Here is a 13,892-nt window from a genome sequence, read left to right as displayed (position 1 = left end):
ATTTTTGGCTTGGATATTTCATCACAGCAAGAGAAATGAAACTACCACCTCTAATGAGCCTTTTCATTTGTCCACCCTTTCACATTTTTCCATTTAGAGACTTTGAACTATTTACTTAAGTTCTCCATAAAATATATAGTATGTTTCTGGGGAGTGAACATTCCCTTCTACAGTGTTATGTACTAGAGTATATTTCTAGAGTATATTGTTGTTTGAAATCTCTTATCTATCAGTATCCATCTCCTTACTTCTAAACAAATCTCTGCAACAACCATCTCATCAACTCTGAAATCACACCACACATCATACATCCTTGCTCTGCTTCCCGCACAACCTATGCACTATCCATACCATAAGCATAGCTTATGTTTTTTGGCCAAATTAGATCCTAAGAGGATACACAGTGGGGTGATACATGGAGGAGAGAAAATTACATTTAAAGAAAGGAAGACCTGGAAAGATAACCCAGACTGTAAATATTCTCTGCAAGTAATAGGACAGAAAGTAATAGAACAGGACCCTTGATGTTCTTATCTGACCTAGATATGCCACAAATGTGTGTATCCCTCCATGTTAAAATGTTCATGTGTGCTACATATATCAGGCACACACACACACACACACACACAAACACACACACACACACACACACACACACACACACACACACACACATTTTTATAAAAATTCTTTATCTAACAACCACTGAAGAATATCTTGCCCTGTACCTGACTTTCCATTCTTCAGAGAACGATGATGTGTAAGCAGAACCAGAAGTTAGAAATGCATAAGGCATTCAGTACTTAATGAAAGGCTCTGGTTCTGGGTAACCACCTAGGCTGCTCCTACCATTTCTCCTTGCATGCCATCTGTTCCTCACTGTCATGGTGACTTTCTTCTACTCTGTACAGCTATAGTCCTTTCATCTCCTCATACTTGGAAGACCTACTGAGATTTGTTGAAAGTTTTGTCTTTTTTGTGTCATAATCAAAGGAATGTAGACTAGAATAAAGCCAGTGTTGCAGTAAATCTCTCCAACCCAAATATACCCTGGCAAGGATCAATACAATATGATTACATGCAGTGCACCTAGATTGGGCAGACCTACCAGTACACTAACATCTTTCAGAGCTTAAGATACCCCTTAGAACTTGCAGTTTCTCCAGACCATGTGCTTCTGCTCCAATTTTCTCCTTCTTCCTCCTCCTCTGTGTCCTCTCCCTCTTCCATTTTCTCCTTCTTCTCCCCCTCCACCTTCCCTTTTACCTGCCAAATCATCAGCTCTCCTCTATTTTACAAATTAAAATGGGAATAAGGTTTACAGGAAATCACCTGAGTGCTGACTCATTCCTTGTTCACAACCACTCACAGGAGAACAGAATTAATATCTTATATAATTAGCCCCAGGGCTGTCCACAAAAATCCTGTGATGGGATCATCTCCAGTTTCCTCTCTATTATTCCTGCTAGGAATAACAAGGGGCAATGCCCTTGAGCTTCAGTGAATGTCAACCCTGGTTATGCATGCTGACCACTGGAGGTGTCTTTCTACTAAAAGCTCACCCCTATACTCTACAGTCTTTGACTCTAAACAGCAGGAATGGGATCAGTCATAGGTGTCTTCCAGGAAGCTCTAATGGTTATTCTAATACTCAGGCACTGCTCTAAGCCACAATGTTACCTTCTCCCTCATTAGAGCAGTTTTCACTAATCCCAAGAAATAGAGATTTGGTGCAAACTAATAAGAGGTCATCAGGACTTTGAGACAGTTGGTCTGGGGAGGAAAAGGAAAGATCAGAAATTTTGCATCTGAGGCCCCTTCAGGAGGTGTTCATGTTTTTAAAAAGCCCTTGCACAAACAGGAAAGATGCAAGTCTGGTACATTCTACAGGAAACAAACAGATTTCATGTGAGTGAAGGCTGACATCATTATCCGTGAAATAAATATCAGCAAATGTTTTAAGAATAGCCATTTGAAAAGTCCCATGTTAATTTTCTGGAGCTATCATTACAAAGTACCACAAAGTGGATGCCTTAATCAATAGAGGATTTTTATCCTCGATTCTAAAATTCAGGAGTTCAAAACTATGGTGACTTAATTTCTTTTCCTGTTGCTGTGATATAATATCCGTAGACAAGGGCTAGCTTTCTGTGCTGCCCAGGCAATTTGCAGGACTGCTCTCCTGAATGCTTCAGCTGGTGAGGAGCAGGGCCAACTGTGACACTTGTATGGCCCCACATCCTGCTCCACTACCTGGCACAGGGTTGGGAATTTGGGGACAACCTCTCTCCCATGCCCATGCCACAGCTCAGCTGCCAAGTGACAGAATCATGTCTGCTGTACTCACATTCTTGGGGCTGGGTCACTGTTGCTCCTGCAACCTGGCCCAGATCTAGTGTGCAGCCCAGGTGATATGCTGGGTGTGCTGCTCTAACAGCTATACTTTGTGAGGGATGGGTAAGCTGTCACTCTCTCTTTTCCCTCAGGCTTCCTTCCTGTCTAACTAAGGTGGCAAAGGGTAAGGGCAGGAAAGGCATCTCCCCTGCATTCTGGCTTCCTCACTGCAGAAGAGTGGCAGGACCAGCTATCCTGTGGTGAAACAGGGAAAGATCAAGAGATGTGGCATTAGTGTGTGTGTGTGTGTGTGTGTGTGTGTGTGTGTGTGTGTGTGTGTGAAGTTGTAATCTCTCAGCACAGTGACTTACTGCCTGACTGCCTGATGCCATATTCTCTAGCCATGATGGCCACAGACACATTTTCTGAAATTTTAAGTTCCAAATATGCATTTAATGGTTAAATTCTTTTGCAAATTTACTGGATTAAGAACTACCTAGTGGGCAGGGTGTGGTGGCACATGCCTTTAATCCCAGCACTCAGGGACAGGGGGGTGGGGGGCAGAGGCAGTCGGATTTCTGAGTTCAAAGCCAGCCTGCTCTACAAAGTGAGTTCCAGGACAGCCAGGGCTATACCGAGAAACCCTGTCTCAAAAAACAAACAAACAAACAAGAACTACCTAGTATCGGAATGAGGTTAAAAACTACAGATATATGTACAAGGACATTTCCAAAGAGGATTAACTGGGTACAAAAGACCCACCCTGCAGTTTGGTGGCACAGTTTTATGTCCTTAAATCCCAGACATGTAATTGAAGAAATATTATTAAAATGGAAGAACTTAGAGATATTAATTTTCCTTGTAGAACAGTTTTGACATGTGCTGGAGATACTGTTGTGTTGTTCTTTCCTGGAAATTTTCTACTTTTTTTCTTTTTTGATTTCTTCTTTGATGTATCATTATCTAGCACTGAGTTGTTTAATTACAATGAGTTTTGTACTTATTAGAGATTTGTTTGCTGTTGGTTTTAAATGTTACTGTACTGTGTTGCAATAGGATATGTAGACTTATTTCAATTTTGCTCATATTTCTTTTGTGGCCCACAAACTTGTCTATTTTAGAGAAGAGTCCCTTGATTGTTGAGTACAATGTTTATTCTTTGGTACTTGGGTAGAATATTCTGCACCTATCTGTCCATTTGATGTGTAATATTTAATTCTCATGTTTCTTTATCTTTTGTCTTGATGACCTGTGTTCTGGAGAGTAGCATACTGCAAAATAGCTCACTACTATTCAATTGGTATTAATTTGCAGTAACCATAGAAAACAAAAATGTAAATGGAGACTATGGGAGTAGAATAGGCTATTAGGATACAGGTGATAAGGTGATATGAAATGGAAAGTGGACAAAACAGGGAGAGGCTTAATTTGAGAAGGATGAAGGGGATAATACAGAAGGAGAGGGAATTTGTGGGAAAAACTAACACTAAATTAATATGACTTAAGCGGTCATATTAATTTACAGATACGAAAAATTGTATAACACACATACACACACACAGTAACACGGGGAGAGAGAGAGAGAGAGAGAGAGAGAGAGAGAGAGAGAGAGAGAGAGAGAGAGAGAGAGAGAGAGAGAGAGAGAGAGAGAGAGAGAGAGAGAATTATGCTACTGGGATAAAAAGTCTTCCCCAGAGCCATAGGCTATCGAACAAAAAATCCCAATATAAGGCATGGAATACATCCTTTGGCTGTGTTAGTCAGAAGGCTCCAAGAGTCTCTTAATGAATCATAGACTATTGATTTTTGTGAGGCCAGAGAGCTAGGGGCTGAGGGAAGCAGGCCTGGAGCAAGAGGCAGTTGAGGCATGTCCAAACCCTGGAAATTTCATCCTCAGAGTGGCAGCAATAGAATACATTTTAGACTTTCAGACGGATTATCTGAAAAGGTGTAACTGCAAATCATGTGGCAAAAGAGCTTTTCAGAGGATTCTACTGGTTGTAGTGTATAACTGTTGTCATTCATTTCTCCAAGTTGTAGGGCTGAACAAGATCACTATAAGAAAAAAGTGTTTATGGACAATAAGAATTTCTATCATGCTCCAAGCTGAGAACCTAAGAAACTTCATTATTTGCAGCTAATGTGTAGACTTGGGGATGAACAAAGCTTTGAGTTCATTAGGCTCAATAGCCATTTCAGAGAGAAAGGAGCAATACCATACTCAGGTCTGTGCTGCTGTGTGTAGTACATGTCAGGAAAAGGGGGAGGGGAGCTATGTGCTCCAGGACAAAGCATTGAGAACACTTAGGTTGCAAGAATTTGTATTCTATACTATATTGGTTATGCTATATTATATTATATTTATGCTACAAAATTATTAATGTACATCAAGAAGATATTCATCTTCTTAGGAGTTGAAAGACCTGAGCAGAGATTAGATGATGTTGCTGGTAAGCAGGGGTAGTTTATTTCCACATAGAGGTGTATGGGCTTCCCCTCTTGCTGAGGTTGCACCTGGCAGTGCTTCAGAGAAGGCAGAAGCTCATCCAGAGCTGCTCAGAATTCAGGAGAAAATGTCTAAGACTGTAAATTAATACTTGTCCTCACCAACCACCAAGAATATTTAATCGATGTGAGTTAAGTAAATTTAAAAGACTTTGAGCAAAATCCTGTAACATGTGTCATCCTTGGTCTTACAAAGTCTTAAACTACAAAGCCCCCAAAGAAACATGGCAATGCTTGCCTTGATAGCTATTACATCTGAAAATTTCTACCTTGTCTTCATGGCTGACCACTTGTTGTAATTCAGTACCACTAAACTGCCCCTGTTTATTTGGGTTTTGTTTGCTTACAGGCTTAGCGTTTTTGGTTGCATTAGTTTGAGGATTTGATATTTATTTTCTCTTTCTTTTTTCTCGTCACTATTTTGATATTTTGCTAAAGCTATATACACTGCATATACTGATCCAGCTGAGTAGAGAGAGGTTCTTTTTATGCCAGTACCGAGTGAAATGTCTGCATTTTTATGAATTGAAAAACAAACCAACAATAAGGAAACAAGTTCAAAGCCTACACTCTCAAGCCCAGCATTTTTAGCCAGCTATGGTGTCAACTTCTGGAGCTCCAGAATTCACAGGCAGAGATGTTTTTCTGTACTCTCCAGGCATCATGGTCTAAATCATGAATTCCCAGTGCTTCACAAGGGTATATTTTGGGGTGTGTGGATGTCATGGCCTACTCTGTGAATAAGCACTTCATGATAGAAAATGGATTTATACTGTATCCTTTAGGTCATATAATTAGATACCCCTAAAATATGGTATATGGTATTCACATGTTCCTGTAATAGTCATGCTGACCACATTTGCCATGGCACTCTGGTCGAGTCAGCTTTTCAGGTAGGGATGCCTAAATAAAAGCTGCTCATAAAGCAAAAAGAGTTTCACAGAAACTTGCTTCTGGAGTCTGGCTTTCTCTTTAACCCATACATTAATTTTCCATTCCCACGTTAGTCTAGTGGATGGATCCACGTGCTCTCTTTATTATAAATGCCTTTTAAGATTGAATTCTGACATAGCTAAAGCCTTAGTGTTCCAACAGTCCTAGAACGTCCTTGAGCAAGACCATGGGCTTGAAATTCAGTAAGAATGTTGCTTATTCACTGACATTCAGAATAGCCTCTGGTACTACACTATCACTTAGAATAAAAGTCAAGTCGCTCCCATATACAGGAATTTACAATGGTTTAGGAAGTAGTTTAGGGCTGTGGTTTTAGAGTATTGCATTATTCATGAGATGGTTAGCTAGAATGGAACTCCCTAGTTAGAACCATGACTTGGGTGTGAAAGCCCTTGCCCTAGGAGTGAAAAGATCTCACACCAGGCTTCTAAGACTATAGCTGATCTTAGATAGGGCTGACTTTGTTTCAGTTATTTTATTGCCCAGTTCCTGCCAGTCTTTGTGTTTTCATTCCTCTGTTCTGTGTAAGAGTCATTAAGCATCCGGTTACCTCATTTGTACCTTGCGAGTATGTCACCCAACTTCGTTATTGTCTTCTGCATAAAAAGTCTGATGCTCGAATTGGCATTACATTCAGATTCCACAAGACCTCTCCTGTGTGCATCTGTTTGTCATTCATCCGACGCTTTGCCCACAGGTGACTAAAGACCCGTTCCGTGCAGACAAAGGGGCCCAGAGGGTCTGTGGCACACATTAATAAGAGTCACAACTGTATTGCTCTAAAGCTTCTTAGGAAATGAATATTCATTTGGGGTTCATAATAAATCAGGACCCAGATATAGCTGTCTCTTGTGAGACTATGCCAGGGTCTAGCAAACACAGAAGTGGATGCTCACAGTCAGCTATTGGATGGATCACAGGGCCCCCAATGGAGGAGCTAGAGAAATTACCCAAGGAGCTAAAGGGAACTGCAACCCTATAAGTGAAACAACATTATGAACTAACCAGTACCCCCCAGAGATCGTGTCTATAGCTGCATATGTAGAAGAAGATGGCCTAATCGGCCATTAGAAGAAAGAGAGGTCCATTGGTCGTGCAAACTTTATATGCCTCAGTACAGGGGAAAGTCAGGGCCAAGAAGTGGGAGTGGATGGGTGGGGTAGTGGATGGGGGAGCGAGTGGGGGACTTATGGGATAGCATTGGAAACGTAAATGAAATAAATACCTAATTAAAAAATAGAAATCAGGTAACCCAGAGCTATCTGCTTTTCATTTCCTCAAAATATAGCATTGGTGATAACTGTAAAGCAGAAATACTGACCTTTAAGAAAAAGACCTCCCTACTATCCATGTGGAGATTTCCCATACATGTTGAGATAGGGCTTTCTTTTTAGGTAATATTAGTGTGACTACACATTTGATGCCTTTAGGTTTTTTGTTTATTTGTTTGAATTTGGAGCATTGCTATTTTTTTAAATATATGTATGTTTTACCTACTGCAAGCCGCACCTGGTACCAGCAAAACCTGGAAAAGCAAGCCTGCCAGGCAGGAGGGGCAGACCCCCACAGGATCCCAGAGGGGGCTCTAGAAAATGCCTCAGGACCACATCTGTGCACCAAATGCATGCAATTCCTCCAGAGGCCAGAAGAGGGCATCGTGTTCAACCCAGAGACTCATTAATAGGATTGTTAGCTGCCCTCTGGGTCCTCTGTTGGATAGACAAATGCTCTTAATGGAGGAGACTTCTTTCCTGTATCTACACTATATTTCTTCTTTGTCCTTCAAGATTGTGTGGTTTTCAATTGAACAAGATCATCCAAAATCAAAGATAGAAGTTTATGGAGACCTATAGGTTCAGGTGCTTGAAGAAGGAATTCTAATTTTCCTAGGTTACCTGGCACCCATGCAGATCTGTTGTGGGTTCAAGATAATGCCATAGAATTGTCAAGGCTTGAGCAGATCTGTCACCTCTCATGTAGGATAACCAGGCAGACTAGGCATGAAATGCCTACTTGATGAAATGCAGAATTGAGAAGTTCCTCAGTGGGTAGAAATGGAGGAAGGAATAACCATTTAAGGCCAGCTCACCAGTGTTGTGATAAAACTTCAAACTCTCCTGCATGGATGGAGCCTGAAATAGAGGTCACATGCCTATGGTGGAGAGCATGTCTGTGCAAGGCTAGGAAGGGAGAGAGATGGTTGATATTGATCTTGACCACACTGGATCTCAGAGTTTATTGAGGTAGTACTTCTTCCAGTGGATGCTTCATGCTTGTGAAGGTCTCCTAGAACAGATCTCATTTCTGAGACTAAATGTGAGTCAGAGACTTAATGTGTAAAGGAATTCATCCCCCGAATCCCCAAACTGGTGCTGTCAAACCAGGGCTTTAAAGCAGAAGCCTGAGAATGACTGGGGGATGTGTTAACTTGCTCACTGTCTTTGGACACCTTCTCTTTTTAAGCTCACTCTGACACAGAAAGGGTCACCTGTAAATACACAGGAAACCAATCATTATCAAGTGATACGGGTCTTCTTGTCCATCTCTTAATTCTCTGGTGGGTCCTGAGCCTTATTTACTTGTAGGTCTTCAGTGTAGTGCTTGGCTGTTTTGGTAAATGCTACCTGTCAGGTAGCTTAACCTGATATCTAGTAATGCTATTTGAGCAGGTAGATAACAGCTTGACATCAGTCTTTAAATGACTAAACTGTCCTGAGCATGCAGTGTGGACTGAGACACTTCCTTTTCCTTTTCAGATAGATATTCCTAGTCTTGAAAGTATTCTGAAAGCCATTCTCAAGGACCAATCTTGTAGCATCCAAACTGACTATGGAGTATCAAATTGCCACTTGCTTGTAGCTGTTGTAGCAGATGAATGAAGTTACAGGCCTGGAATGTAACTCAGGGAGCATGGACATTATTAGGTTCAATCATAGCACAGGGAGGTCAAAGAGAAGGAAAAATTACCCCATCTCATCCAGACTTGTTGGAGACAAAAAACTGTGAGGCTCCATTAAGTTTTAAATCCTGCCACCCTCCTCATAGATCCCTCCCAGACTCCATTTATTGCCCTTAATTGAGTAGATATATTCTCTGGGGAAAGTTTTCATAGTCGGGTTATAACCAGAAAATAAATACAAATACATAGATCATTAAATTCTGTGTCTGTGATGACTGGCTGATGAGAAGGCTCAGTGGATAAAGGTAAGGCAACCAAGCATAGAGACCTGAGTTCCTTCCCTGTGATCCACATCATAGGAGAGAAAAAACTCTTATCAGTTGTCCTCTGACTTTCATGTACGTGGGGGAACCAGGTCTTAGCCCACAGCATCTCAACTTTCCCACGGCTCGCTTACACTGAAAAATTTCCACCTGATACACACATGTAAGTATATGACTCTGTGCTCCATTTGAGAGATTCAGTACTTTTTTTATTTTTACTTTTGTTGTCCAGAAGCGAGAGAAACCAAGGAGGCCAGCATGGGACCATCACTTGAAAACCAGGTTAGGCATTATGGATACAGGGAACTGGTAACTGAGGTGTGAACATCATGAGGTCCAAACTGCTCTAAATGGTTTTCTATACATTCATGGCCAACTGTAGCTGATGCTGTTGTTTCACTGCAGTTTCTTTGTTGCTATTGTTTTGTTTTATTGTCTACCTCTGATTACCTCAAAGAGACAAAACCTGTGATGAAATTCCCAATAATTCCTCTGTCCTGTTGAATCCTCATTAGATGTTAGAGTCAGCTTTAGTGAGGATGCTGGCCTGGATGATGCACAGCAGCTCCGGGTTGCCTGTAATGCCATGATAATATCTTCCTCTGACAAAATAGCAGTTATCAGTGATACAGAGTGAAACGATTTACAGTGCTAGCACTCTTAGGTTTAAACAGACACCAGTTGGAAAGTACAAAGTACCCTAAGATGGAGGCATATGCCCCGGCTGACAACAGTAGGCTTTAAAACGATTATATTGACCTGGGAGTAGACAGTGGTATGTGAGGTGCATGCAGAGGCCTAGTACAGAGTGACTGACAGTTTTCCAGGTAGAAGGTATTCCCACTACTAGAAGGTCTTTGGATCTGTGGTCTAGGCAGCATATGGAGAGTAATGAAAGTCACTGTCTTGTGAATTTGCTGCTGAGACAATTGCTTTCTATTCTGAATATACATAGTGGAGTTGGCTCAAGGTCAAGAAGAAACAGCCATTGCTGTAGTTCATTCCTCTGAAGAACATTCTCCTTCTCTTTTCAGTCCACATAGATTAATCATGTACCACCTTGTTACCTGGACCCTCACATGACAGGGATGTGGTCCTACTTTCCTGTTATGTGTACCAGAAGATCACTTTATAGTGGCCCAGATGATCTAGTTCAATCTTGCAAGACACAATAATCTAGCCTAGTATTGTGACACTTGCCTTTAATACCAGGAGAGGCAAGGGCAGATAGAATGCTATGAAATCAATGCAGTCTAAACAGTTGGTGGAGATTATGTTTTTTTATTCAGGATCAAGTCAAATAAATTCCTGAGGTTGGGAGGTTTTAGGTTTACCTGTTAAGGGAACTTTGTACTTGTAGGAGGGGATAATGAAAATATTCACAGATAAATTGTAGAACCCGGGCCATCCATCATTCAGCTACAAGTAAATGCATCCAGGGGAATAATTAAGAATCTGCTTTGGGGATTCTGACTAGGCTAACAAAAGAGTACTAAACGTAGTTATTATAAGGAAATTGTCCCACCAATTCATATACAGTAAGATGCATAGCCCACATTTGGACAGGTTTTTTGGCACCATGTATTTCCATGCATGATGTGGGTACATGGTGTCAGGAGACACAGAAGAAGGCCTCATATCCCTTGAAACTGGAGTTACTGACATCTCACACTATTGCTTGAAATCCAGCACTTGGGAGTGGGGGTCAGAATCAGGAGTTCAGGAGCATCCTTGACTACATAAGGAATTTTAAGTCACCTTCATTACTATAAGAACTTCATTGAGTTTCCATTTGTTGCTACGTATTGTAATGCTAAATTCTTTTCCTAAGAAGGTCTGGGCCTAGGAGAGAACTGTCTTATAAAAAGATTTTGTTGTGAAAATATTGTTGCTTAATTTAAAACCACTGGTTAATTAAAATTGGCTACTGGTATTTACTGGAGGCATTAGACATATGTGAGTTTTAGTTATCTGGTTGCTGGTGGAGAAGTGAAAGATAAGAGGAGAAACTAGAAAAAAAGAGAAAGGCACCATGGAAGACAGGTACCATGAGAACATATGGAGGAGAAACAGCAAGTATTTGGGGTCCACCCCTGGGGAGGTAGCCAGGTGAGCTGTCAGAAAAGCAGATTACGGGTCACCCCACAGTAATTATCTCTGTGTTTGTTTTTTAAGACAGGGTTTCTCTGTATATCCCTGGCTGATCTGGAACTCACTTTGTAGATCAGGCTGGCCTCAAACTCAGAAATCCTACTGCCTCTGCCTCCCAAGCACTGGGAGTAAACATGTGCACCACCACCTCACAGTAATTGTCAAAGCCAAATGATATAAGCATAGTCTGAGTCATTTGTTTGGAAGCAAGTCAGGATGAGCTTAAATTGGTTCTACTAAACGTTTGTCTCAAAAAAGAAAGTGATGGGGAAGGAGAAGAGCATTGGCTGGAAGGGAGAGGAGAGAAGACCATGGAGAAAATGGTCAAAGACATACTTGAACAGATATTCTCCAAAAGCCATAGTATGTACACTTTTTTATTGAATTATTTATTTATTTCCATCTGATCACAGCCCCTCCCTCTCTTCAGATCCAATGTCACATCCTTCCCCCTCCAATTCCCTATCCCCTTCTCCCCAGAGAAAGGGACCATCCTTTTTCCCCAGTACCAACCCACCCTGGCACATCAAGTTGCATCAGGAATAAGTGCATCCTCTCTCACTGAGCCCAGACAGGGCAGCCCAGCTAGGGAAAGGAGATCTAAAGGCAGGTAACAGAGTCTAAATCCGAGGTAGCACCCACTCCAGTTGTTAGTCGCTCACATGAAGACCAAGCTGCACATCTGTTTCATTTATGTAAGGGTCCTAGTTCAAACCCCTACATGGTGTTGGCTCATGGTTCAGTCTCTGTGAACCCCCATGGGCCCAGATTAGTTCACTCTGTAGGTCCTCTTGTGGCTTCCTAACCCTTCTGGCTACTACAACCCTTCCACCAACACTTCCACAAGACTCTGACCACAGTTTAATATTTGGCTGTGGGTCTCTGCATTTTTACATTTAAAGGGTGATGGAGAGAGCATGCAATTAGAGGGACTGCCCACAACAGGTCACAATGGAAACCTCTCAGGAGCCTGCAGCAGTTACTTGTAAAAAAGAATGGTGACTGTGGTCTTGAGAAGTAGGAGACACATTCCTCCTGGGTACCTGCCATTTGAAAAAAGGGACTGCCTGATGTAGGCTCTGATAGAAACATCTCAATAGCCTGTGGAAGGTCTTCATACTAAAACGTAATTCCCCTTTATCTTAACCTTAGCCCTGTACAATCACTGTATAGAATTCATTGTGTATGACTGCTTTTCACCTGGCCTTGATGGGTAGAAATATTCTATTATATCTGAATTTCCTATTTCTTTCTTCTTCTGCTTTGGTGGAGTCTGTGAAACTCGATGTTTCTTGATGTAATGATTCTTTTTTTTTTAATTTTTAATATTTTTATTACATATTTTCCTCAATTACATTTCCAATGCTATCCCAAAAGTCCCCCATAGCGCCCCCCACTTCCCTACCCACCCATTCCCATTCTTTTGGCCCTGGCATTCCCCTATATTGGGGCATATAAAGTTTGCAAGTCCAATGGGCCTCTCTTTCCATTGATGGCCGACTAGGTCATCTTTCGATACATATGCAGCTAGAGACAAGAGCTCCGGGGTTCTGGTTAGTACATCATGTTGTTCCAACAATAGGGTTGCAGATCCCTTTAGCTCCTTGGGTACTTTCTCTAGCTTCTCCATTGGGAGCCCTGTGATCCATCCAATAGCTGACTGTGAGCATCCACTTCTGTGTTTGCTAGGCCCCGGCATCGTCTCACAAGAGACAGCTATATTTGGGTCCTTTCAGCAAAATCTTGCTAGTGTATGCAATGGTGTCAGCGTTTAGAAGCTGCTTATGGGATGGATCCCTGGATATGGCAGTCTCTAAATGGTCCATCCTTTCATCACAGCTACGAACTTTGTCTCTGTAACTCCTTCCCTGAGTGTTTTGTTCCCAATTCTAAGAAGGTGCACAGTGTCCACACTTTGGTCTTCATTCTTCTTGAGTTTCATGCATTTAGCAAATTGTATCTTATATCTTGGGTATCCTAAGTTTTGGGCTAATATCCACTTATCAGTGAATACATATTGTGTGAGTTCTTTTGTGATTGTGTTACTTCACTCAAGATGATGCCCTCCAGGTCCATCCATTTGGCTAGGAATTTCATAAATTCATCCTTTTTAATAGCTGAGTAGTACTCCATTGTGTAAATGTACCATAATTTCTGTATCCATTCCTCTGTTGAGGGACATCTGGGTTCTTTCCAGCTTCTGGCTATTATAAATAGGGCTGCTATGAACATAGTGGAGCATGTGTCCTTTTTACCGGTTGGGACATCTTCTGGATATATGCCCAGGAGAGGTATTGCTGGATCCTCCGGTAGTACTATGTCCAATTTTCTGAGGAACCTCCAGACTGATTTCCAGAGTGGTTGTACAAGCTTGCAATCCCACCAACAATGGAGGAGTGTTCCTCTTTCTCCACATCCTTGCCAGCATCTGCTGTCACCTGAATTTTTGATCTTAGCCATTCTGACTGGTGTGAGGTGGAATCTCAGGGTTGTTTTGATTTGCATTTCCCTGATGATTAAGGATGTTGAACATTTTTTCAGGTGCTTCTCTGCCATTCGGTATTCCTCAGGTGAGAATTCTTTGTTCAGTTCTGAGCCCCATTTTTTAATGGGGTTATTTGACTTTCTGGAGTCCACCTTCTTGAGTTCTTTATATATATTGGATATTAGTCCCTTATCTGATTTAGGATAGGTGAAGATCCTTTCCCAATCTGTTGGTGGTTTTT

Source organism: Mus caroli, unplaced genomic scaffold, assembly GCF_978045245.1.
Source record: "Mus caroli unplaced genomic scaffold, Mus_caroli_1 scaffold_12, whole genome shotgun sequence".
Classification (NCBI taxonomy): domain Eukaryota; kingdom Metazoa; phylum Chordata; class Mammalia; order Rodentia; family Muridae; genus Mus; species Mus caroli.
Note: the sequence above shows the minus strand (reverse complement) of the source record.